This window comes from Ursus arctos, unplaced genomic scaffold, assembly GCF_023065955.2.
Source record: "Ursus arctos isolate Adak ecotype North America unplaced genomic scaffold, UrsArc2.0 scaffold_12, whole genome shotgun sequence".
Taxonomy (NCBI): domain Eukaryota; kingdom Metazoa; phylum Chordata; class Mammalia; order Carnivora; family Ursidae; genus Ursus; species Ursus arctos.
In genome coordinates, this window is record NW_026622786.1 from 56,425,136 (window position 1) to 56,452,256 (window position 27,121).

Genomic DNA, 27,121 nt, shown 5'->3' on the forward strand with positions numbered 1-27,121 from the left:
AATCAGGTCTTCTGGGAGGAACTGAATAAGTACTGGTTTAATATCTGTCTCCTCTCTAGAAGACGTGTCCCGTGGAGGGATGCAGGCCCATGTCTTGTCCTGGCACCTAGTTTAGTCCATCAACCATGAATGAATGAATGAATGAATGAATGAATGAATGGAAATAACTACAAACTGATACCACAACCTACCATATATCATTTATAGGCCTTTTTCATTTTGGTAGTAGAGCCAACGGATTCTAGTACTTATTTCAGAAGAAGATTGAACATTTACAATGAAATCCATTGTATATATATATATATATATATATATATATATATATATACACATTGTGTATATGTATACAATGCTTTTAAAAAATCTTAGCGCATTGTTGTACTTAAGTATCTTGAGTAGACAGATTCTTCCTGATTATTACGGTAGAGATTTTGGCACTCGGAGTGGACAGTGCCAGGTGCGTATAGCATCCCTGACAGAATTCTTCCTTAATTAAGTTTGTCTCTGTCTCTGCTGTATTTTACACACCTAGTCGGGGAGGTATTGCAGGGAAACAGGTATGGACTTACATTTAAAACCCAGAGGAAAGAGTTCAAAGACAGAGCACATCACATTGTGGTGGTTTGACCGTCTTTCAACTCCCTCCCTGTTGCATAACCTGAGGGTATAGTGAGGCTGCAACCCTAAACTCAAGCCCTTCTTCCCCACACAGAGGTTGTTTCATAAAACCCACTCAGGCCTTTCTTCTCAAGTTCTTCATACACTTTTCACCAGAAAAAAGAAATCATTCATATCTAACAAAGGGTCTTGGATTCTTTAGATAGTTTCCATTATAAGTTTTTGGCACTGCTATTACCCTGGGCTCACGTTACCTTTCTGATCCCCCTTCTTTCATCTGCTGAAAATGGATTATTTCCTTATTAGCCTGAAACCGTTACTGTTCACTGGGAGTGGCCTATGCATGAACAATGCTGAGCCTGGAATATTGCTGGGGATCCACATTTGCTCAGAAACTTTCCTTTAAAAAACAAGGTTTCCTGAGAGTGGGTTGGCAATGTGGATTCTGGAAAGGGTTATTATCACCAGGAAACTTTGCAGACCTCTGTCTTGAGAAAGCTGAGCCCTGCTGACACGTGTTGGGAAACAACAGCAAAGTATTTTCTGGGGAACCCTGAGGTTCTGTGGAGATCCCTCAGGAGCCTGTCCCACTGGGGGTGCCTGGGCCTCAGGGACATGGTGAGGAACCCCAGAGGGTGGGTCTCCAAGTTCTTGCTACTCTGCTTCAGAGTTCTTCTGCACTGAGTTCTTCCACCATTGAAATTCTGTTTCTTAGCCTATTTGAAGAAAAGGACCCCATTCCTCAATATTTTAGAAATCACTGTTACAGATTATCTCAAATTTGAAACATGTCCTGGGGTTCTTAGCCAGGGTCCATGGGTATTACTCAGGGATTTGTGAATTTGGGTGGGAAAAATTACACTTTTCTGTTCACTAATCTATAACTGAAACTTGTCCTTTTTAGTAATTATGATTATAGGCAAATCACAGTCATCTTAGCAAAACCCATGACTATGTCCCTAATAGAAATCACAGAGTTTTTCATATGGAATTGCAGTTGTTGAAGGTGTCTCAAAACATTATTTACATATACATTATTTTGAAATTCTGGTAGTCATTAGTTTCTCTGATAGAACTTCCTTCTTTTTCTTTTTCTTTTTTTATTTTATTTTATTTATTTATTAGAAAGAGCGAGCAAGCATGAGTGGGGGGAGGGGCAGAGGAAGAGGGACAAGCAGACTCCCCACTGAGTGGGGACCCCAATGTGGGGCTCGATCCCAGGACCTGGAGATCATGACCTGAGCTGAAGTCAGATGCTTAATGACTGAGCCACCCAGGTGCCCCTAGAACTTTCTTCTTGTTGCATTAATAAAGAAGCACTTATATTCCCAGAGCACAGTGTTTTAAATATTCTGATAACTAGATGTCAGTATTATTAGTGTCTTTGGTCGTTTGATGCATTTTGTTTTATGCATTAAAAAAATTATTCTGACAAGAGTTTCATAGACTTCACTAGACTGTTTTGTTGGGTCCACAGCACAAGAAAGGTTAAGAACCCCTGAGACCAAGTTGGTGTCTGCATTCTGTGGTTGTAGTAGCTAAAGTGTTATAATAAGAAGTTAAAAGCATCTGGGATTGAAATCACAGGGCCTAGGTTTGAGTCCCAGCTCTGCCACTTGTCAGCAAAAAAGCAAGTTGTGAGCTCCTTGCCTTTTAGAGAAATCATAGCTCCCCTGTACAGTTATCAGGAGGGTTAAGTAAATGCATAAGCTTCCCCAATCTATGGTCTCCCCAACTCAGTTCTTTTATCACAAAATGCATGCATTTTCCTTCTGAAATAAAATCCCGATGCTGCTACCCCACCCCTGCCTACAATATTTCATCCAGCACCACATAAGGGGCCCACTTGGCCTCTGCTCCCTACTAAACCACGTCGACCACAAAGAACTTTTTGCCACTTCTTTGCTGCCTCCTCCATTTCCTTCCTTTAGACCTTTGCTTGCGCATTGCCTGTAACGCCTGTTCCATCTTGTCCATCTAGAAGCCCCCCACTCAAGCCGTGATGCCTCTCCACAGCCTTCCCCCTTTCTCAAGGCTGACTCCCCCTCCTCGGTCTCCCAAGGACTTGCTCTACTCCTCTGTGATAACATTCACGCATGTTATATAAATTCATTTGTGCCATGTTTGGTTCTGTCATTCTCCATTATGTTACGACTTTTTCCAAGCCTGGGATAGGGAGTTGTGTCAGGGAGGAAGCTTGTGCCCCTTGAAAAACATGTTGATACTATAATTGCATCGATGTGATTTTAACCATGGTAATTCTTGTATTTTGAAATTCCTGTCAGAGAGGACTTGAGATTTTTATGTGAATCCAAAGGTGGCATTTATTATAAAAGGTTGAGAGCATTTGTCTACTGAGGGAAATAGAGTGAGAAAAAAAATCAAGAATGACACTGCATGCAGTGAGTTCTGGGGAGGCACAAAGGAGGGAGCTTAGCCAGGGATAAGACCAGCTTCCTTGAGAAGTTCCGGTTTATTTTCTCCTCCTGGAATAAACTTGCAATAAAACCTTTACCTCCCTCCTTCCCTTTCAACTTCACAGAGTTCATAAGGAACGAGTGAGCCCCCCCGGCCAGCACAAAAACAAGGTAGCAGACAGAATCTTCTCTCCTGCCCTGCTCTTGGTTTCAGGTTTTTGGCTTGCAGAGGTGGTATCTGGCTAGAGAAGTCAGTGGCTGGTGGCAGGGCTATTTCGTCCCTCCGCCCAGCTACGGGTTCTGAAATCCCCACAGCTCAGTGCAGAGGGACCATGGGGCGACCTGCTGGGGTGCAAGCAAGCTGTGCTGCAGGGGCAGAAGGTGGGAGAAGCGACCTGCCTCTGGTGAGCAGCTATGCACACCCCCTGGAACCTTGTGACAAAAGTGTACGTTAGATACTCTTTACATTTTATAGCTGGGGGATCTGAAGCTCAAAAAAAATGACATGATTTGCTCAAATTTCAGTCATAGTGCTGGGGTTTGAATCCATAATATGGGTTAATATGACTTCACAATGCACATTCGTTCTCTTCCAGAAAACTGTATTATAGCCTCCCGTCCTTGTTCACCCTGCAGATCTCGCCGGTCCCAGGGACCTTGGTTTCCCACGAGACTAAAAAAGGACGTTTGTTCATCTTTAGCTTTATGTTTTGGGTAAATTAAAAACAATAGAATGTATTTGTAGTACATTAATCTCTTTTTGGTGTATAAAATGCTGTCACGTAATCATCATCTTTGACACCACCTCTTTCCCACCCCCGCCTCCTGCTATAAGCAACGAAGTTGAGGCACAAAGTGGTTAAGTGACTTGCCCAAGGGGGAGATTTGTTCAATCATAAAGATGGGCCTGAACTTTTTCTACTTTGCATTCTGACTTGAAAGGCAGGGAACATATGCTCAAGGGGGAGATCTCACTAACTTTCATGTCAGATCGTCCTCTTGCTAATTTAATCCTGTCATTCCTAGTTACATCCCTTTGGAAAACCACCACCAATCCTTTCTCTTTTGATATTTTCATGCTAAAAATATTCTCTGCACAGCCACCTCACTCACAAACAAGCAAGTCAGCACTCTCCCCAGAAGTGTGTCCTGCACGTCCCACCCGCACCCCAGCCCCCAGGTTGCTTTAGCTTTCCTTTCAGTTGGATTTATTCAGAACCTCCCCCTAGAGGAGGGAGCCAGGCAGAAGGCAGTTCTGGGCTCTCCTCGATTCTTTGTCCGCGTGGCCATGTCCCAGTGAGAGTGAAGGGCTCCCCAAAGGGAGAAGATTATTTGAGTTTTGTAAATGCTGCCCTCCAAAAACCACTCGACATTAATGTTTCATGGCTAGCCTCTGTGAGGCCAGGGCTGGAACATTCAGCTGTGAGGGTGTTTATATTTGTGGAGCTCTCTTGAACATTTGCTGCGGGTTTCAAACAGCTGCTACGCTGAAGCTCTGGGGATAGGAAGATCATGAATATTCAGGTGAAGCCACCAGAATGAACAGCCGTTAATAGAATAAATGCCTAAACAGTTGTGTAAGGCTTATTAAGACCTATTGGGGCTGAGATAATAAATTCCCACTCTGACATGTTGCAACTACTGTCGCTTAAACACTTTGGACCACCTCTTCTGAACTGAAGGAAAAAATGATGTTAGTTCTCTGCGCGAACACAAAGAAACACCTGGAAGCCTTGGCAAGGGGATGAGATTTGGCAGAGATCTTTCCGTGTACCGACGCATCCTCAGGAAAATGATGTGCTGTTCGTTGTTCGTGTTGTCAAGGTTATCTCAATCTGGCTGGAATGGGCACTGCTCTCGCCCTGGAGAAAATCTGTCCTGACTCCATCCTGCTGCCTGGACATCAGCGGAGAGGCACCAGGAACCCCTGCGGCACTGAGCCTGGCCACCGGCACTCTCCCCTGCAGCCCCTGTGGCCTGGGGCCTCTCCCTCCATCAGCCCCTCGCATCACAGTATTGGAGGGACCGAATATACATTACCATGAGGCTCTTTCCCCTTCTGCTCCACAAATCCATAGCAGGAACGCGATGCAAAGATTGCAAATGTAAAAGTGACCTTTCCAAGTGGCAACACCTGGTGTGTTAAAAAGTTCACTGCAGCCTGGTTTTGGAATGCGCACGCTGTAAACATGGGGAATGTGGGAGAGAGCCGAGAGAAGCTGTTTTCTCCTTTGGACGTTAGCTGTCACATTGCGTTAGACGGAGGCAAACTGCTCAGTTCTGGCACCCCGAGTCACAAGGCATTAGCCAAGGGGAAACAGAAGAGCTCACTCGGGTTCGCACCTAGAGGCAGACTCAGTAATATTTGATCAGAAACCTGCTGTCAATTCAGATCAAGGGCATTTGACTTCAAATAAAGGCGACTAACTCAATTAAGGAAGCTTGTGCGCGTAAGGCCACGTTTGTCTCTCCGAAGCTGACAGGGAGAGCTCATAACGCACTGGTCATGTTTACTTATTGTCCCCACCTCTGAAGACTTGATGGGGTCCTGCTGAAAACTTTGACTCATCAGAATTTTTGGAAAATGCATCACAAAGAAATGCACATTTCCCAGTGCGGCTTGGTAGGAGCGGCCCCTCGTAGGGTGACGCAGATCTGAGTTCGGGTCAATGCCTGGGTGACCTGAAGCAGGGTATCTCACTTCCCTGAGGCGTAGATGCCTCATCTGTGACACAGGCTTCACTCTAGCTCTTTATGAGCATATCTAAGGATTAAGAATGTGTAACCTGGTAAAGATACCGGCCCATGGTAGTTGCTCAGTACTGTTTATTCTTTCATTCCACAAGCACTCATGAGTTTGTTTACTTCCCTTCCTCCCCATCCCTTCTACAGATGATTTGAAAAGGGCTAGGTTTAGGAAATCCCCTGGCAAAGCAGAGGCTAGCCTCTTTCTTAGGCCGTTTCAGATGTCTCTGTGCCTCTGACATACTGGATCAATCAGCACGTTGCATAAAAACCAGGCAAACAGATGAAGGAAAAGCCATGTGCACCTCTCCTTCAGCCCTCCATACTCTGCTCTCCAGCAATTGTGGGCGACCTGGTCATCAGTACAAGAACCAAATCTGTTCCGGAACCTTTGGTGTCACGGTCGAAGTTCCAGAGAAAAAACAGATGGAATCAATTAATTAGTCCAAGCATGCTTAAACTGGGGGGACATTTCTTTTTCAAGAGTGGCCAAAGAGTAGGGGGAACATGCAAGGGACAAAGTAGCAGACGTTCCTCAAAAAGCCTGAGGGCTAGGACTGGACATCAGTCTATATTTTGAATAAAGATGTATAGTGTTTGTTCCCATTAACAAAGAACTCAGGAGGGGATCCAATAGTCACCATTTTTTCCAGAGACAGGTTAGAAAGTGACCCTGAAAATCTGTCTGAATGGCAAAACTCTTGCAAAAGAGAGGGTAGGAAGGCTTTCCTTTCATGTGTTCTCAGTACAGTTAAGGCAGTCATTTGTCCGTAATGATGTCTCCTGGCAGGAGTTTGGATGGGGCCGGTACATGGGTTTAGGAAGCTGCTGGCAAAGCCTGCTTGCCTGGCCAACAGCAGGGCTTTGGCTGATTTGGGACCAGATCTTTGTACCATTTCTCTTTCTCCTGCTTTTCCCTCCCCCTATCATGGGATAATCATCATCTCATCACCTCCCTGCCTCCCCTACTTGGCACCCTTCAATATTGACCATCACTCCCTGGGTTCTGATTGGTAGAGTTCACTTGAGGAGGGAGGTCTCTGAGAATTCTTTTATTCTTATCACACAACAGGTGTGCTCTCTGGGCAAACCTGTAATGAGGAGGAGACCCTCTGGGGTCCTGGACTGTGGATTTGACATATTAACACTTCCTGCCCTCCTGCCCCAGATCTCCTTGTCACATGAAGCTATTCTATCATTTCTCTTTCCCTCAGAACCTGAACAAACAGTAAACAACACATGCTTTTCATTCTAATTCTGGAAAAGAAGAGCCGTTTCCAGCAAAAGCCCATGCCAAGTGGAGTCCCTCTTTTTCCAAGAGGTTTTGGGAGTGAGTGATTTTATTTTCATCCAACGAATAGGGGGAAAAATGCGAAATGGAGGTTACTTCATAGATAATCAGTGCAGGACGGGACTGAGAGATGACTGAGCCCATCCTGCCGATGCAGGTGAGGAAACTGGGAGCCCAGAGGTTAATGCCCCAGTGTTTGGGAATTTGCAGGAGAACTGAGGCAGCCCTTGGAACTAATACTAAGGTTAAATTACAGTTTCAGAGGACTTTGTTTCAGGAGCAGGCATGGTCTCATTACTCCCGAACAGCCCTCTTACTCAGCTGAGGAAGCAAGGGCTTGGGCAGTTAGGGAGCTCACCCTGGGTCACATGGACAGTAAGTGGCAGACTGAGGACTCACACTTGGGTCAGTGTGGTTCCAAAGCTGATGCTTAGACATCTTAGACCACTTCCCACTGCTCCCCCCCCTTGCAAGGGGAGTCCCTGAGGCCAGAGGAGAACTGGAGCGTCCATGCTCTCAAGCAGAACCAACTGGATCCAACTTCCCATGTGAAGTTGTCCGAGCAGAGCCCATGAGAGTCGAAGAAGTGGGGGTGCAGATCTGTACTGAAATTGAGCTAGTGAGCCTAAGCCACTTGCTTCGTCTCTTGCTATCTTTGACTCAAAAATTTTGCCGTTGTGGTTAGAGGTGATTTTAAATATGTTCCAGATGTGACTAGAGGCTGGTGAGCAGGTCTCCGGGCATGAGGGAGCTGGGCCATGTGTGCACTAGCACCCAGGGCTGGCTCAGGAAGTGGGTCTATCAGCTGAAAAGGTAATAAGCTTCCTTTCACCTCTGGCCAGAGGAAACACGGGGTGGGAGGGGGAGGGCTGCAGCTGGCTTGAGCTGGGTGGCTGGGAAGGAGAGGGCGGCTCCCAAAGGAAAGCAGCCTGTGGTTTCTGTTTTTGTCCAATGTGCAGGGGATGCATGGTTTTCCGAGTCAGATAGCCTTGGGTCTGTACTGTAGCAGCTGTAGCTGGCAAGTAGCTTAATTCCCTAAGCCTCAGTATACTCATCTGTAAAATCGGGATCGATACCTGCCTTACAGGACTGTTTTGAGACTTAGGGAGAAAGTATGCAAATAATCTGAGACAGAAGATGTTGGCTATTATGTGTTTATTTGGTGGCAGGAACAATAATTAAATCAATAGTTTTAGAAGTTTTTTCCAACTCTGTCTCTCTTCCTGCTCAAAAGGTCCTGAATTTTTAAAGAGAACGGATCCCAAGGAATGTTTCTAGGTTTCCCGAATGGGGTTAGTTGGTGGGGATGCCGACTTCTCTACAAAGAGAAGAGCTACAGGGTGTGGCGGGAGTGGCCGCAGAAAGGGAAGAGTCTCCAGAAGTTTCAGGGAGAAGAGGGAGGGGTGGCAGCAACTAGAGGGAGAGGCACTTCGGGGAACAGAGCGATTTCCAAGGATGAGTTAGAGGAAGTTCTGCTTTCTGATATGAAACGTAGATCTCCCACTCCATCTCCATTAAGAAGCCTTTGGTAAAAACCTGTATTGCCCTTCAATGCTTTTGGAGTATGGTTTGTGATACCCATTGATAACAGGCTCCAGGATAAGTGGCTCAAGGTAGCTCAGTTACATTCAAATTACTTCTCAGGCTCTGTACCAGGCAGAGTTACTCTTGTATTCTCTGTGTATTGGCCCGTGTGATGAATTGAGCAGACTCACAGGAGTGGTCATCGGCTGGCATACTAGATTGAGTTGCTTTGAGGGGGATGAAATTGTGATGGTATAGATGGGTGAAAGCCATGAAGTTTGATTGGGGGCTCTCAGATCTGAAGACTTGGAAGCATTTCAAGAAAAGGGCAGTGTTGTTTAGGTGTCTGTCTTGGTAGTACATGTAGGGTTGGGATGTGTCAAGAAGGAAGAGTTCAGGGGGACTATTTTAGTCCTATAGTATGTGGCAGATGGAAATCCCAGTTGTCTGACAGTAACAATAATCGATGGACTCTGTTCTGGGTGTCTTAGAAGGAGGTCTGCACAGGGTGGGGAGAGAATAGAAAGAGCCCAAGCCAGGAGTCCTGGTGCAGCCACTCTCCTTGGGACCGCCATGCAGTCTTTCTGCCTCTCAGGTCCTTCTACCTTGGAGGGGAGTCAATAATGGTCAGCTACAGGGCCCCAGAAGATCTACTAAGCTCTCATGACGGTGCACGGTACACTGTGAAATGCTGTACAGTATGATACAAATACGACAAAGCTCTAGACTCCACCTTGGCTCTGATGCTTCCTGCCTCGGTGGCTTTGGGCACCTCATATGACCTCTCTGAGCCTCAGCTTCTCTGGAAGGAAAGCGGGGGCAGCAAAACTGACTCTGCTGGGTTGTTTTGAGGGTCTGAAGTGTAACATTGGCAAGTGTTTCATAAAGTGTACAGGGCGATCAGTGTAAAGGCCTATTGTAACTGCTTTTACTGCTTATGGATTTTAGTATTGATCTCATGTAGATTGAAGAAAAAACTGGAACCCTTATATTAAACACCACATAGGGCATAGAGCTTTTTAATGCCCTGTAACACTCATTTCCAGTAAGAGGAAGAATGTAAGCCTTTGTGAAATGAAACACTCTTCCAAACCATTTTATTTGAACTTAATTTTACTATGTGGCTAGTGTGGGCAGAGTTCTGTGGGTAATACATGACTCACCCCTCAAGCTCTTCCAACAACAGTGAAAAGTTACAGCTATTTGATTTCCCCAATAAAGAGTTATTAGCAGTAATAATCCCAGAGAATATTAGGTTAGGTGCTATAGTCCCTGTTCTCAGGGAGGCTTGACTACAGTAAATACTTCACGGTAACTCACCAGCTAAACAGAACAGATGCAGAGCCCTGGGGCTCCAGGCCCTGACTATGGCTGCCCCACTGAGTCTGCCCACTGGCCTTTGGCTTGGGCATCTCGCTGGGGTGCTACGGACCTGAACTTACACAGCCTGCTGGACAGAAGGCCCTGCCAGTCCCTAAACACAGCATATCCCAAACCAAAGAAAGCATCTCTTTCTCAGACCTGCTCCTCCTGGTTGATTACCTGTCTGCTTAGTGACACCACCATCTCCCTGGTCCCAGAGATTCAAGACACTAGCATCTCAACTGATACTACCCGGTCATTTCCAAAGCCAATCAGGACTGGACGATGGCCAGCCAGGCACGTCATCTTCCCGACTTTGGCATTTGTCATGCCTTCTCCATTATTATGCTCACTGTCCCATTTCAGGTCCCTATTCTCAGGCGGACCATAGAAATTTTGCTTGTCTTTACTAAGCCCATCTGGATCTGGTTGTTCTGCCCAGTGTTGCTGTGTCCTTCTATATGATCCACTCTCCATCCACCTGCCATTCTGATCTTCTGAAAACACAGGTCTGAAGGTCCCACTACCCTGCTCGTAAGCCTTCTATGGCTCCCTACTGCCTATAGAATAATGTTTAAATTCCTTGGCCTGGCATTCTAGGCCCTCCACTATCTGGTGTTTTTGATCATTCCCTGAATGTTGTTCCTCAGCTACACTCCACTACTTGCTGTTTTTTTAGACACACTTTGCTTTCTTTCTTCTGTTCCTTTGTTCATTCTCCACATGTCCGATCTCTGCCCATCCTTCCAGGAGATGTAAAGGGACACCTCTTCCAAGGAGTTGTCCCTTAGTTGGAGGTAAATGCCTTTTCAACCTGTATGTCTGCAGACCTTTGTGCGTTTTTGTGTCAGCTCCTATTATATTCGCTGTACCATGAAATGTAAGTGTCACAGACAGGGGGCAGCACAAGTGATACTTTCTCAGAGAGATCACCTCTGAACTCTCCCTTTAAAGTATATTTTCCTCTGGGTGCTGGGTGACTCAGTCAGTTAAGCATCTGCCTTCAGCTAAGGTTATGATCCCGGGGTCCTGGGATCGAGCCCCGCATCGGGCTCCCTGCTCAGTGGAGAGTCTGCCTCTCCCTCTCCCTCTGCTCCTCCACTATCCCCCTCCCCACACTCTCTCTCAAATAAATAAATAAAAAATAGAACAAAATAAAGTATGTTATCCGCTACCATGCTTTCTTTCTTTTTTTTAAATTTAAATTTCAATTAGCCAACATATACCACATCATTAGTTTTGACATAATGTTCAATGGTTCATCAGTTGCCTATAACACCCAGTGCTTATCATGTCACGTGCCCTCCTTAATGCCCATCACCCAGTTACCCCATCCCCCCTCTTACCTCCCTTTCTGCAACCCTCAGTTTGTTTCCTGGAGTCAAGGGTCTCTCATGGTTTGTCTCCTTTTCTGATTTCTTCCCATTCAGTTTTCCCTCCCTTCCCCTATTGTCCTCTGCGCTGTTCCTTAATTTCCACATATGAGTGAAACTATATGATAATTGTCTTTCTCTGATTGAGTTATTTCACTGAGCATAATACCCTCCTGTTCCATCCATGTCAATGTAAATGGTAGATATGCATCCTTTCTGATGGCTGAGTAATAGTCCACTGTATATATGAACCACATCTTCTTTATCCATTCATCTGTGGAAGGACATATCAGCTCCTTCCACAGTTTGGCTGTTGTGGACATTGCTGCTATGAACATTGGGGTACATGTGCCCCTTCTTTTCACTACATCTGTATCATTGGGGTAAATACTCAGCAGTGCTATTGCTGAGTTGTAGTGTAGCTCTATTTTTAACTTCGGGGGAATGTGCTATGCTCTTTCATAGAATCTCATTCATAGAATCTCATTCTTTTCCTATGCAACATTTAAAATTTTGTATTTGTATGTATGCTTTATGCTTAATATCTGCCTTGCCTATTGTACTGCAATCATGCCACTTTGTTCATGTCTATTGGCAGGGTTTACCCAAAGTTCCTGGCTCATAGCACTTGTTAAATAAACAATAGTTAAGCAAGTAAACGAATGAAATGTCTGCAACCCTATCTAGATGGTCAACTCCTTAATGACATCTTTGCATTTCACTATTCCATCTATCACGGTCCTGCCAGGAAGTGCCCAACAAAAACCAAATTGGATTTTAATTTTAGGTCTTCATTTCTTTCTGTTGATTGAGGAAACTACTGTGGCTGACTTGTTGGCCTTTGGATTTGCCCGTGAAAGAAAAGTGATGGGAAAGTATGCAATTAGATAGTCTTTGCTTGTATTCTAGCAGATTTCCACATAGGAGGCCCCCAACATGCTGCCCTATAAAAAAGCCTTCTCATGGTAAAGCAGATCAACAAAGTAGATGTGAGCGGCAGAAAGATAATTAACAAATTTCTGACACGAGTCTGTTTATACTGCTACTGTCAAGGGTAATCATGTTGGTTTAAGGGAGACCTTTTGCCTTGATTCTAAGAGTTTACACATGAAAATGTCATTAGGCATGGATTCTGGCTGAGAAATGAACATGTGCAGAAATTAATATATGTGTTCAAATTGTGGATGACCTATAGCTTTAATGAGCACAGGACATAATTTATTTGTGAATTAATTGATTAGACAAATTGTCGAACCATTCACCTATTTGTTTTCTATTTTGTTCTTTCATTTTTCACTCACTCATTTGTTTGCTCACTTGATGAGTATCGGAGCGGTAACTGTGGGCTTAGTAGAGTGAGGGCTATAAGCAAAAACATAACACCTACTGGTACTGGTCCTTGGTGAGAGCTTAATGTCCCTCCAGGGATCACAAAAAGCTTCATGGAGAAGTGCATATGAAAAACATGATTCTTCACTTTGATGAACAAAGGGCAAAATGAGATTTTCATTCAGTAATTTTATGTTGCCCCTCTTTGTTGAGTCCACTTGGTCACTAACCCTATCGTGTGTTTATGTGTCTGTATAAGCCATGTATATGAGTACGTACACATTTATGTATGTGCGTATATGTATATGGTGAACTAGGCAGGCCTAAAATCTGGTTGTGAAAGAGAAATGGAGGAAATTAAAATTTCCTACCCTGGGCCGCTCAACCTTCTCCCCCACCAAAGAGTGTCTAGGGCTTTGAGTAAAACCCACTGGCTTCAATCATGATCTCTGTTGTCTCCCTTCTTTTTCCTTTAATTTTCAAAGTTTTATTTACTAGATACATGTGATTAATATACCAAGAAACAATCAACATACAACTAGCTGTGGGTAGCTGTGGGCATTGCTCTCTATGCAGACGATCCCCTCAGATACACAAGAATCTACCAGTACCCAGGTGAAGAGAGTTGGCACATGCTAAAGTCGCTAAATTCGCAAGCAGTTTTTCCTGGAACCTTTGGCCCAGATCACAGAAGTCATGAACAGATCCTGAATGTGATCCTAGGTATGTCTGAAATATTTCAGGCCCATCAAATAGTGTATAAAATAACGAACTGAACACCCATGTGCCCACCATCAGCATGAGAATAAAACATTGTAACTGTAACAGAGGGCCTCTGCTTACCCCTTCTTTAACTGCATTCCTTCTGCCTTCACCACACCCCCTCTCTCCACCACCCCTTCAGGTAATCACTTTTCCGGATTTGTGTGATTGCCAGCAGCCTGCCATCATTTTCCAGAGGCCATAGGGTGTAATTTGGTTTGTATGAACTTTAGATTCAGTTACTCAGCAAGGAGAATTTCCACTACTTTTGGATATTCTGCCTTGGATTATCACCAAGTTCCTTTTTTATTAGTTGATCTGACCCTCTGGAGATAATTTAAACTAGGCTGGGGTATTTAAGTAGGTGGTTTCAACTTGAGGATGCTGTTCCACAGAGACCATGGTCAAGCTTCCCAGTAATTCAGTTCACTTATTGTGAATAGCAATAAAGATTGGGAGGAACCCGGGTGATTTAAAAGTTGAAAACTGGGTTATTAATCTTGGGGAAAGGCTAATGAAGAGAAATTTGGGGAGTGTAATTGCCATCCCACTATTTTAGGGACTCATTCTCCTCCGTACTCCGGACACCTAATTGGTCATCAAGTGTTCCCAATTCCACTTCTTAAATATCTCTCAACTCTGTGCCTCCCTCTTCAACACATACACAATGCCTTTGTGTATTGAGGCTCTTATCACTCTGGCCTGTTCCATTGGAATAAGTTCTTCTTAACTCACTTTATGATTCTGCTCTCTCCCCTCTAATTCCATTCCTTTCCTTGAACCCAGAGAGATCTTTCTAAAACACAAATCAGAGTAGTTTACCTCATTCTGGGGGACACATTTCAGTGGCTCCCCATGACCTTCAGGATAGAAATCCCCATGACCTTCAGTGGCTTCCCATGACCTTCAGTCTTTACTGTTGGGGTCCGTGACTACCTCTGTGCTCCATCCCTCTATTTCCCCTCCCCCTATTGTTTCAATCATGTTGAGTTCCATCTACATCTCATGTAGATGTGCCTGTGTCTGCTATGAACTCCTCCTTGTCCTTCAAGGCTTAGGTCTACTGTCATTTCTTCTGGAAACCTCTCCTTGCTTGCCCCTTTCTAAGTTCTTATAACACCTGCAGACTCTTCCCTCTTTGTGCTCAATAAACTGCCTTACAGGGTTTAACTTATCTGTCTTTCACTTTGGACTACAGGATCCTTGGAAGCGGGGCGGAGGGGGGGGGAAGCTGTGTCTACTCCCACCATGCCTGGTCCAATCCATGTTTGTGAAATGGGTGCACATATGTGTGCATGAAATGAGAGGAGGAGTGTAAGCTCCACTCCAGTGTAAGCTCCTAGTGGGGTTTTGGACTGTTTCATTCTTTGATGGAGCCCCTGCACCAGGAACCATTCATAGCACATAACAGGCACTCCATAATAGCTGATGAGAAAATGAACCAAGATAAGACTTTTTCTGTGTGACTCCAAAGGGTAGAAGTTTGACAGTGGGTCAAAATTCGAGGATGATTATCTGAGAGACCCAGTGCAGCCCTGTGACTAACCAGGAGGAGGCTCAGTCCTACGCAAGCCTTAAACAGAAGTCAGGTTTGGCAGCATGGTTAGTACTCTCCATGGGTAAATGGGTAAATACCCAAATACCCAAAACTGGGTAAATAGTTCTCAACATACAGTCTGCAGACCACCTGGGAAGCTCCTGCATAAGTCATCCAGGTGTATATAAATATAAATATCAGGTCACTGGCTGAGTCAGAATTTGGGGAGTGGCTCCAGGAATCTGCATTCATCTGCTTTCCACTTCCTGTGGACTCCAGAAGGGTTCGACAATGGCGTGAACTACTCTAGAAGGGCAGTGAAGATTCTATCACTGTGGGAGATCAAGAAGAGGTTGGGTCCCCTAGGTTGGGTAACACTAGGCATGTGTCTGATTTTCCCACTGTACCCCCTAAGTAGTACTTGAAATAACACACAGTGTAGGCACTCAGTACAATTTGCTGAAAAGAAAATGAATGGGTTCAAAGTCTTGTTTAAACAAAATCAAATAAGCACATGTAAGTAGTAATGTTAAGTGTTAAGTGTTTCCTAAGTATATCTATATACTTAGGAGAGACAGAACTTTTTTATATGAACCAACAGCTAGATCTGGTTATTTTTTTGGACTTGGAAATGCCCTTTATGTTCACAAATAACACCACAGATATGAAGTCATTAAATTTCTCTTCTAATATTTCTTTTTGAAGTTACATTTTTTTTGTATTACATTTGCATTACAAATTTCCAATAAGGAGGAATCTCTTAAAGTTCACTTGAAGTTGACCTGGAAAAGGAAAATGGGGCTTGAAATTGAGGAACCACAGTTATAACAACCTTAATCAATTTGCAAAACACTTGCCAGGAAAGAGGAAGTAAAGATACATAAACATGGCGCACACAACATAAATAATTTATTTCATTTGGCAGAAGATACCTTTAGGGAGAGTAGTGGAGGGGCTTGTTCCTCTCTGTTTGTCATGTTTTATCTTTAGCACTTACAAATCTGCACTGTTCGGATCACCTTGACACTCCCCTGCCTGGGATCTTCCTTTCTAATCAATAGGAATATCAGAAAGAATAAAGAAGTCCTTGTCAGGCTGGGAATGCCTTTTCAAAATAAACTGGGAGAAATTCCTGACTCTCATGTTTGCAATTTTCAGCAGGTGACCATGGATTCCTCCAAGGATATACTTTTTGACCTAGTAAGCCGATAACCATTTTTACCCTTCTGGTTTTTTTTTTTTTAAAGATTTTATTTATTTATTTGACAGAAAGAGATAGCTAGAGAGAGAGGGAACACAAGCAGAGGGAGTGGGAGAGGAAGAAGCAGGCTCCCAGCAGAGGAGCCTGATGCAGGGCTCGATCCCAGGACCCCGGGATCACGCCGTGAGCCAAAGGCAGACGCTTAATGACTGAGCCACCCAGGCGCCCCTACCCTTCTGGTTTTAATCCATTTTAATATCTGCATTTTCTATTGATTTGGATGTGTAAAGGAGGTGTTTAAATGCTGTCATCGTCATTTGGTCTTCAAGGATATAGCCTGAGGTATCGCTGAATATTACTTCCTTGTACCCCATCTCTTTCACTTAACAGGGATGACCCTCTGTAGAGCAGGTTGAATGGTGACCCCCCAAAATATATATCTATTCAGAACCTGTGTATGTGATCTTATTCAGAAAAAGGGTCTTCGCAGTTGTAATGAAGTTAAGGATCTCAAGATTAGAGGACCCAGGAAGGCCAATGACAAATGTCCGTGGAAGAGGAGGAGATAGACACAGGGGAGAAGGTGATGTGAAGATGAAAGATTGGAGAGATGTGTCTACTAGCCAAGGAAGATCAAGGTTGCTGGCAGCCACTAGAAGCCAGGAGAGAGGCACGGGACTGTTTTCCTCTCAAAGCCCCCAGACTTGCATACACCTTGATTTTTAGACTTCTGGCCTATGAGAGAATACATTTCTGTGGTTTGAAGCCACCCAGTTTCTGTTACTTTGGTATGGCCATCCCAGAAAACTGATACACTATGCTTTGGACCTAGTATCTCTGGCTTACTGCCACCCCAGTTTGCTAGAAGGCCAGACTTCTCCTGAAGTGTGAGGCTGCCTGCTGTAGTGTCCTGAGGGATCTCATTCCACAGTCTGTGCCGGGCAGCTAGACTTCGAGAACAACCACGAGCATCTTGGGGTGGAGAAAATGGAAAAGTAGCTGACATTTGTTGATCACTTATTACTTGTCAGGTGTTGTGCTAAGAGATTTACATGCATTTTTTTTTCAATGTTCACAGATCTCTGAAGTCAGTTCCATTATTTTCTTCTGTTTTGTAAATGAGGAAACAGAGGCTCAGAGGATTTACCTAGAACATGTTCAGACAATTAGAGTTGAGAGGAGGGCTGAGCTTTGAACCTGTGTCAGCCTCACTCCAAAGTCTTTTCTCCAAATTATTCAGAATTTCAGGGAAAACAGAGAGCACTTTGAGGGCCAGGGCCATGCTAAGGAGAGCTTTAACGTTCATGAATGCATTTCTGGATATCTGTGCAACTTCTTAGATTTTAGAAATCACTCTACTTGAGAAGGGGGTGCTGGACTAACTTGCCTAGGGTGAGTGACTCAGATCTGATTTTTAAAAAAAGATTTATTTATTTATTTTAGAGACAAAAAGAGAGAGAGAGTGCCCACAAGTGGGGGTAGAGGCAGAGGGAGAGAGAGACTCTCAAGCAGACTCCACGATGAGCGTGGAGCCCGCCTCAGGGCTAGACACAGTGCTCGATCTCACGACCCTGAGATCAAAACCTGAGCTGAAACCAAGAGTCAAATGCTTTACCGACTGAGCCACGCAGGTGCCCCTCAAATTTAATTTTTATTTAATCCCCCAAACAATGTTATAAAAAACCATTAACACTGTTAAACAAGTTCCTTCAAGTCATGGGATATTGAGGTGGCTCATGAGGAGATGAAAGCACCAGGATTAAATTTCAGTATCTATTTGGCTTATGAATAACTTTACACTGAAAAATATATCCTCACACTAGAAAAAAATGTCGGTGAATGACCCTCCAATCTCTGTGTAGGAAGGGATTTTTTTTTTTTAAAGATTTACTTATTTATTTATTAGACAGAGAGAGACAGCCAGCGAGAGAGGGAACACAAGCAGGGGGAGCGGGAGAGGAAGAGGCAGGCTCCTAGTGGAGAAGCCTGATCTGGGGCTCGATCCCAGAACGCCAGGATCACGCCCTGAGCCGAAGGCAGACGCTTAACGACTGAGCCACCCAGGTGCCCCAGGAAGGGATTTTTTAAACTTAAAACTAATGGAAGGGATCACAAAGGAAATTTTAGATAAAATTTACATAAAAATTAATAACTGTGTGTCAAAAGATACTTTAAACAAAATTAGAGGACAAAGAAATGTCTAGAAAAATACTTGTGGCAAACAGAAAGAGAGACCTAACAGCCTAAATATATAAAGATGTCAAACATATTGAGAAGAGAAACAATATTATTATTATTCCCCAATAGATAAGTGAAGCGAGGGGAGGGTGAGATGAATCGTGGTATGCCGTGTACTGAGACAGTATGTAGTCATCTAGGTGATGCCCAGAAACGGTATCCAGCAGCAGGAAGAGTCTCATTATAAAATGCTAAATCCACACAGCAAGCTATATAATGTACTCTGTGTAATAATGAAAGCGCTCGTTTGGGATTCCTCATGCACCAAGCACGACACCGAGTACTTTCCATGCCTCCTCTCACTGGGTCCCCAGAACAACCTAACCAGGTATATACTATTATTTCCATTTTTTGTTTGTGGACACTGTGGCTCAGAGAGGTGAGTAACTTGCTCAGCGTCATTCAACAAATTCGCAACATAGCGAGGATTTACATCCAGGTCTGTCTGTCTCCAAGTTGTAACTCTTTCTGTTTCTTTCTTTCTTTCTTTCTTTCTTTCTTTCTTTCTTTCTTTCTTTCTTTCTTTCTTTCTTTCTTTCTTTCTTCTTTTTAAAGATTTATTTATTTATTTATTTATTTATTTATTTATTTATTTATTTGACAGAGAGAGAGAACAGCCAGCGAAAGAGGGAACACAAGCAGGGGGAGTGGGAGAGGAAGAAGCAGGCTCCCAGCAGAGGAGCCCGATGTGGGACTCGATCCCGGAACGCCGGGATCATGCCCTGAGCCGAAGGCAGACGCCTAACGACTGCCCTACCCAGGCGCCCCTGTAACTCTTTCTGTTTCTTATGGGTCACTATACTGTAAGTCACTTGGTGCTGGGATCATGCCTTTTTATCTTTCTTCTTCTCATTGAAACTTGCAAATAATTAATCTTGCTATATTGTGTGAGGGAGTTACTTACTTATTGGTTAAGAGACTAGTTCTTAGCATCAGAGAGATCTGGGTGGCCCTGGACGATGAATCTGCTCCCAGCCTCAGTTTCTCCAACAGAGTAAGTTGTGATAGGGATTCAGAGAATTTGTATGTTTGGGGGCTCAGCGTGGTGCCAAGGGCATAGAATGTATTCTGATAATGGCAGGTGACACTGAATTGAATTGTGTGACACCTCTCTGTATAATAAGGAAAAATATGTATCATCTTAACAGTTGGTATGAACGTTTTTCTTAGGGAGGAAACTCTCTTTGCTTGGGAAAATAACCTTGATGCTTCACTAAGGGTATTTGAGATCAAAGGGTGTGAGTGTTGTTGTAAGCCTAATACCTCCCTTTGGCGAGAAAAGGGGTCTGGTTCTAAGAGTCGCCTCTAGGGAATATGTTTTGTTTTGTTTTTTTTCCTCTTCCTCCTGAGAAGGAAGAATACAAAGGGATAGAGAATCATGAAGGATGAGGCTGAGCTAGTGGGAAGGAAATGAGTGAATTATGAAAAAGTTAAGGGAAGTCCCATATTTAAATCCTTGGCTGGTGGGATGGTCCAACCTTTTAGTGCTTAACATGACATTGTGTTGCTGCGTCACTCCCTCCTGTTTCTTTCACAAGCTCAGTAATTTCTCCCAAAAACCTACTCACAAAACTCACAAAAGATTTGCATGAAGATTTAAATAAGTAGAAATGATTTCTTTCATGATCTGGTAGACCTGGGCCTAGGTAGGGATGACAGTTACAGAAGGGAGCCTGGGTGACCATAAGTACAAACCTCTCTGAGGATCATCAGAAATCTTGAGACTTCAACAGAGCAGCTGGGATTCACACTGATACAGCTGACTCTTGAACAATGTGATGGTTAGGGGTGCCAAGGCCCATGCAGTCAAAAATCTACATATAATTTTTTACTCCCCCCAAGACTTAAGTACTAATAGCTTACTGGGAACTGGAAGTCTTACCAATAATAGAAATGGTTAGTTAGCATATATTTTGGATGCTATATGTATTACATACTGTATTCTTATAATAAAGTAGGCTGGAGAAAAGAAACTTATTAAGACAATCATAAGATAAAGTACATTTACAGTACCATACTGTAAAAAATTTTATATGATTGGACTTATGCAGCTCAAGCCCACTTTGTTCAAGGGTCAACCGTACGTGGAGCTACACAGCGGGGAGCCCCATTGATATTTTGCTTACTCCTGTTGCCTTGCTGGTTTTTGTACATGATAAATACTTAGCAGACATTTGCTGAATAACTAAGGAGGACAATGAAAAGCATTTCTATGTGGCCAGACTCTAATTACATAGGAATTAACAGAAGGGAGAGACCCATGAGTTAGGGGAAAGTGAGGAAAACTTTGTTCGGAAGCTGCCACTTCTGACGCCTTGGAGAGCTGACCCAACAGTGAGCTTTGCTGTGGTCATCGGGTTGATAGAAGCACGTGAATGGAGAATATTGGTGCAGCCAGCCAGCTCTGTGCCCCCTTAGAATCCAGGATTGTGCTTATGGGCACCTCTGGAGGATACTTGGGTATCATGGGAGTGTGGTCAGAAAAGGATCATGCCGCTGCCATCACTGAGGAAAGAGGGTCAGGGTGTTCAGTTTGAAGGGGAGCAGACACCTCCCAGATCCAGCTGTGGGTGGTCTGGGCACGACCAGAGAGGAGGGGGATTGCTGAGAGCCTGCATGTGCAGAGAGGATGGGGATTCTGCCTCAGAATGGTCAACTTGCCCGTTGCCCGGGAAAGGGCACCTTAGACGCCTCTCAGTTGGAAGATATTATCTCCAGATGGAGTCCTCTGCCTGCTGGCAAAGTCACCAGCATTATTTGGTAATATTTTGATGTGCTATTTATGTGGAAAGGAGTTTTATTGACATATCTTTCACATCATGCACAAACAATTCTAGCTTTTCCTTCTGAAAGGGACTGTAGCAATGAAGATGGCAAATCTTGGAAAGGCATTAGGGGGCAAAGAATGGGCCGGGCCTGGGCTTCTGCCCAACACCGTGTGTCCTGGCTGGAGGGTCCAGGCTGAGGCCTGATTTGCATTCAGGCCGCATCCCTGGTTGGTGAAACTGGACTCGCCTGTCGTCCTGATGAATCTGGCAAAAGCTCCAGACGAGGGGTGACAATGAGCGGGACAACACTGCAGAGGGCAGGGCTGCGAGGGGAGGGCTTGGGGGAATTACCCAGGGGGTTCATGTCATGCATTTGCCTGTTCATCGTCTCCGTTTGGGAAACAAACAACTTCAGAAAAGCAAGCAAAGAGGTTCACATTATGTTAGTGACCCCTGAAAAAACTTGCATATCTCTGCTGGGAAATGTGTGCCTTTCCTCTGTACAGCATTTATTTTAAGCATTTAGCTTCCCCACACAGTGGCAAGCTCATTTACCCATTTTCTTTCTCTCTCTCTCTCCCTCTCATGAAATCACTTTAGTCAGCACAAATTTGGAGGCAGAACCAAACCCAGTAATAGCGTATCTCATGCTGCTATCAATTTTTTCCGCCAGAAGAACATTTTGGGACACAAAGTCCTTTGTCTATTTCCAGAAGCTCAATTCAATGACATTACATGAATGACTACAACACTCTAGCATGTTCTGCACCGTTTCAAATTGTAACCTAAAAAAAAAAAGGAAGAACTTGGATCGTAGCCAGAGCGTAATGATTTCAGTTCTTAAGAAAATCCAGCAACCATTACACCACATTCAATATTTTCTTGCTGTGGAAATTTAAGAATCGACTCTAATCAAATAGCAACCCCACCACCCCGTCCTCCATTTTGCTAGGGTTCCTGTTACTAGCAGGCCTCCCACGTCTGTTTTGGCTTAAAAAAATAAATAAGTTTACAATATGTTTTTAAAAATTGGGCTGAATCAGACAATTGTATATTTTGGAAAATGAACGCAAAATGTAAAACAGACTAATCATGATTCCAAATTCAATCTTCAGGGTCCTAATTGATCCCATCCCAAAGGTAACATTCTATCTTAATTGACATGCGAGATGGTTACAATTATGTAAAATAAAACTGGGCCTGGTGGAAACTCCATGTTTTCTTATTGAACAGGGGATGGCCAGCTTTTATAATAGTTGATTGCAAAAGGATGCAACCACTTTGCTCATATTTCCTATTTTGGTTTGGCCCTTGTATGTGTGCAGTGAGGTCCCCCTCCCTTTCAATAAAGTGTGGATATCAAGGGGAATCCGATGCCATTATATTTTCCTTGGGGTTGGGGGAGGCACTACAGAAAGGGTCAATATTTTCAATGTCCATTTCATAAGTCAGTTAAAAAGACAGAATGAGAGGGAGGGGATGAAATCGAGCATTTTCATATTTGTTGGCAGAGTGATTTTTCTGGGCGATTGTGACCACACGCACGAGCCCGTGCTTAGCATCGATGGGAAACAGATGGTAGCGAGCGGGTGCAGAGCGTGCGAAGATCATGCGAAGCTGGGCCCACGGGAGGGACCACAGCCCTTCCAGGACTTGGTAGCATCTGAATAACAATGCCCAGAAGGAGCCCTCACCCTCTCTTGGACCTCTGCACCCCTTCTGCCTCTCTGCTTCGAGCACCCTGGACTGGAGGCCAGGTCTCCCTGGGGATGCTGGATGTTGAGGAGGCAGGAAGGCAGGAGGCCTGTTTATGCAATCAGGAGAGGCAGAGGCCGCCTTGGAACACCTGTGCCTCTTGGCATCTTGCCTCCCTGGATGGGTGAACCAAGCGAGCCTCGAGCGTGGTGATTAGTACTAATCACTCTCCTGCCCAGCAATGCCAGCCATAGGGGTGCCTTCCTATCGCATCTCCCCTCGATCACTCTCTACCTCCCAGGAGTGTTGGTCTGTCCATGTCCCCCTGACTTTATTCAGGGCCTCATCAAGTCTCTCCTGGATTGTTGCAGTTGATTTTCTAACTGGTCTCTGCCTCCAGTCTTGCTGTCTGTAACTCACAAACCTGACTGTATGACTTGCCTGCCTAAACTCTCTGTAGCTCCCTGAGAGACTCAATGAATGGAACATGACGGTGGTTACTTACTTAAATAATTATTTGCCAGGCACTATGTGCAGGACCTTGGTAACTTTATGTTGACTATATGAAAATGTCTTCTGGGGCATCTGGGTGGCTCAGTTGGTTAAGTGTCTGCCTTCGGCTCAAGTCATGATCTCTGGGTCCTGGGATCCAGCCCCACATTGGGCTCCCTGCTCAGCAGGAAGACTGCTTCTCCCTCTCCCTCTGCCCCCCCTCCCACTCCTCTCTCTCTCTCTCTCTCTCAAATAAATAAAAAAAATCTTTAAGGAAAAAAAAAAAGAAAGAAAATGTCTTCCTGGAGCGCCTAGGCAGGCTCCCCCACCCACAGGGCATCATACAAGTGTGCTCACAGAGTTTGTCCTTAGCAAACTATCAAGGCTTTAGCCAATTTTTACCTGGGCCCATATAGATAAATAACACAGCGAAGGAAGCGCGGTTTGGGCGAACACTGCAGTCTGGACATACTTAGCTCCCTAGGAAGGACTTTGGACAATAATGGTATGATAAACAAAAACCATTATATTTTGCTTTTACTTTTTGTAGACCCTCAAGACCTTAAATCACCTTGTTCCACAGACTACCTTTCTGGAAGAGGAAATGGAAGTCTAACGGTTATGTGACTTCTCAGGTGGTGAGTACTAGTTACAAGTGGGCTGAGATGAGAACCAGGGCTTCTAGCCTGAGGATCTTGTACTGTGTTGGGCAGGAGCTCCAAGTTATTTGGGAAATAAATGAAATCCCTCCATGGCACCTCCTTTAATTCCATTTCATTTTTATCCCTCCCCCATTCCTATTTTTATGTTACTTGTGCTCAAGGCCCCCATGGAGAGCCCTGTTCATGAGAAGCAGCCTAGAACAAAGGAAGGAGCGTCAACCCTGGAGTCAGAAAGACCTGAGCTCAAATCCAAGCTCTACCAACTTGAGCAATTGACTTATTTCATCTGACGTGAAGACCTACTGTGTGCCAAGCACTGTTGTAGACAGTAAGTTTATAGCAGTGATGAGCAAAAGAAAGTTCCTTCTCCCAAGAAGCTTTCATTCTTGTAGGGAGATAATGACAGATAGACAAAACAGGTACAAAGAACAGGAGGTGTGTTTGGGGAACAACATATAATTCAGTGTGGCTAGAACCTAGAGTCTAAGGGGGTAGGGAAAGGCAAGGAGAGGGTGGCTTGTAGAAAGACAGGATCGAGGATAGATTTTTCCCTGAGGACAGTAGGCAGCCACTGAAGAGTTTTAAGCAAGACAGTGACATTTCCCTTTTATTTTACTTTGTTTTTTTTTTTTAAATTTCTAATTTAAATTTGATTTAGTTAACATATAGTGTATTGTTAGTTTCAGGGGTAGAATTTAGTGATTCATCAGTTGCATATAACACCCAGTGCTCATTCCATGAAGTGCCCTCCTTAATGCCCATCACCCAATTACCCCAGCCCCCCACTCACCTCCCCTCCAGCAACCCTCAGTTTGTTTCCTGAGGCAAGCTGTAAGAGACTCTTAACTATAGGTGACATTTCCCTTTTAGAAAAATAACTATGCTCACAGATATGAAAAGTCATTTCAGCTAAAGGAATGAAAATGATTGGAAGGAGGAAAATGGTATGATTTTGGGAAAATTATTTAACCTCTTTGAGCCTTAGCCTCTTCATCAGTAAAATGGGCGTACTGCCCATCTAATAGGATTGCTGTAACATTAAATAAGGCAAAATAAGTCAAATGGCTTTAGCATTACCTGGCCCCGTGTACTCTTCGTGTTTGAAGATAATTGGTTTTTAAGAAACCCAGGTACCTAGTGGATTTCAGGGAGCCACTGGAGGAGAAGAAGGTGGGTGGGGCTGGACCGGGCTGGCTTACAGACTGAGGGCAGGAACATAGACCTTCAGCCCCTGATTCAGAGTAGAGCTAACAATAATGGTTGCCGGGTGTCTAAGGATTATTGCTGGGGTAGAAGTGTGGTGGTGGGGTGGAGGGGGAAAATTGCTACTTTGAGACAAATCCAATCCCTGTCACAGAGAGAAAAGACTTTTTCTCTGACACACCTTCATGGGTGTGTTGGACCATAAGGAGCCTCTGTGGCACAGCCAGCAAGCGCTGTGGGGAAGGAGGTGAAGAGAAACCCGAATGGGTACGACATAGACATGAATGTGCAGGGCTGGGAGCAGACAGAGAAGAAAAACGTGACAGGAATCTAGGGAGAGAGTGGAGGCAAACAGTAACAGGAGGCCAGAGATTCTGAGAAGGTAAGCAAGTGAGAAACTACCCCCTGCAGGGATGGCTGCGAGATGAGAGGAACACGACCCTCTGATCACCTGATAGTGACTCTTACGATGCCATCTGCTGTGTGGTTCTCTTGTGTCACCTCCCATCAATGTTCTCCTATATTCTCAGTAAACTGTGTAGGAGCGGTGTTTGGGGCAAATCAAGGAAAAACGTAGAACTGTGTATTTGAGGACAGACACAGGAGGGGAAACACGAGTGCTTTCTAGATGTAGCTGGAACAGAAAATCTGAGTAACAAGATCAAGAACATACAAACCCTAGAATCCACAGCAGTCTTGGGGACTGTGAGATCTAATGAGGAATGGCGTGGACGTAGTGTCTCAGCAATGTTATTAGACTTTCAAAGGACAGAGTGATCCTAGCGTGTGCTTGAGCTGCAGCTGGCGTTTGTCCTGACCATCCCATGAAGCACAGGGACCTGGAGAAACTATGTGTGGCCTTTTGGGGAAAACACCAAGCAAGTACCTGAGTTAGAACTTTGCCCACTTTATCCACATTTCCAAAATGTTGCCTTTTCACCCACCCACCCACCCATCGATCCATCCATTTGTCCATCCTTCTCTCTAGCCCCCACACGTCTAGCATTCTATCATTTCTATCTCTTCCTCTCATCGCTCTCTGGTGCCCAGACTGATAGAGTAAAACAAAACTAAAAACAACTGCCCCCCCCCCCAAATCCCAAAAACAAAACAGGAAATCCTCTTTCATCCTTTAGACTTTTCATGGAAAACGTGAAACTTTAGACCTTTTTGGCCTCTTTCCAGTGCTTTACTGAAGAGTTTCCTCCCAGTACCTGTACTGACCACAAGATCGTTCGGAACCGATGTGGTCAGCTTCTCCCTTCACAGTTTGATCTAGGTATGAATTTGGGACTTTCAGATTGAATTAGAATCTATTTCCCCCCATTTTTAGCAGCTATTGAATAATATAAACTATATTTCAAATCCTCTCAGCTTGACCTGAATCTTTTGTATTTTCTCTTAACTATTCTGACTGGTATAGATACTTGAGAGATTTTGTCTTCCACCATTAAAAGGAAATGAATATTTTTTTCTTGAAAGACTCCTACTTATATTTATTAACTATCTTCATTTTATCCCCAAACTATTTGGATATATGGTTTTTATATTATTAGTAATTCACAGGCGCTCCCAACCTGGATTTGAGTATATTGTGGTGAAGAGATCTTTGGGTTACAACTCCATGAGTCTGATTCTGGGATGTAAACTCTAGGGAACAAATTATTTTGAAAGTAGGTTGAAGCCACTTTTCTGGAATGGTGATCTGAATGTAAGAAATCTACAGTTGGAGGGGAAGTCTGAGGTTGTATCATAAAGACAGAGGCAAACTTGAACAAGGCCATGTGGAGAGAAGCACCTGGAAGCCTTAATGATCAGCTTGGCTTCCTGTCCCTGCAGTCCACTAATCCTCCAGGTGCAGCCACTTAATCTACACCTGTGGGCTCAGCCCTGACTCTGAATCT

The 27,121-nt window shown here is 44.2% G+C and overlaps 1 long non-coding RNA gene across 8 annotated transcripts in view; it reads left to right on the plus strand.

The window, feature by feature from the left end:
• Positions 1 to 27,121, plus strand: part of LOC130543452 (uncharacterized) — a 327,812-nt gene that overhangs the window by 85,963 nt on the left and 214,728 nt on the right. For 5 of the 8 annotated variants that reach the window (XR_008958821.1, XR_008958817.1, XR_008958819.1 and 2 more), the window contains exon 4: positions 23,903 to 23,990. This is a non-coding gene — a long non-coding RNA (uncharacterized LOC130543452). Of the gene's footprint in view, positions 1 to 23,902; positions 23,991 to 24,175; positions 24,343 to 27,121 lie in introns of all 8 variants that reach the window. The other 3 variants (XR_008958816.1, XR_008958822.1, XR_008958815.1) reach the window with 1 other exon arrangement.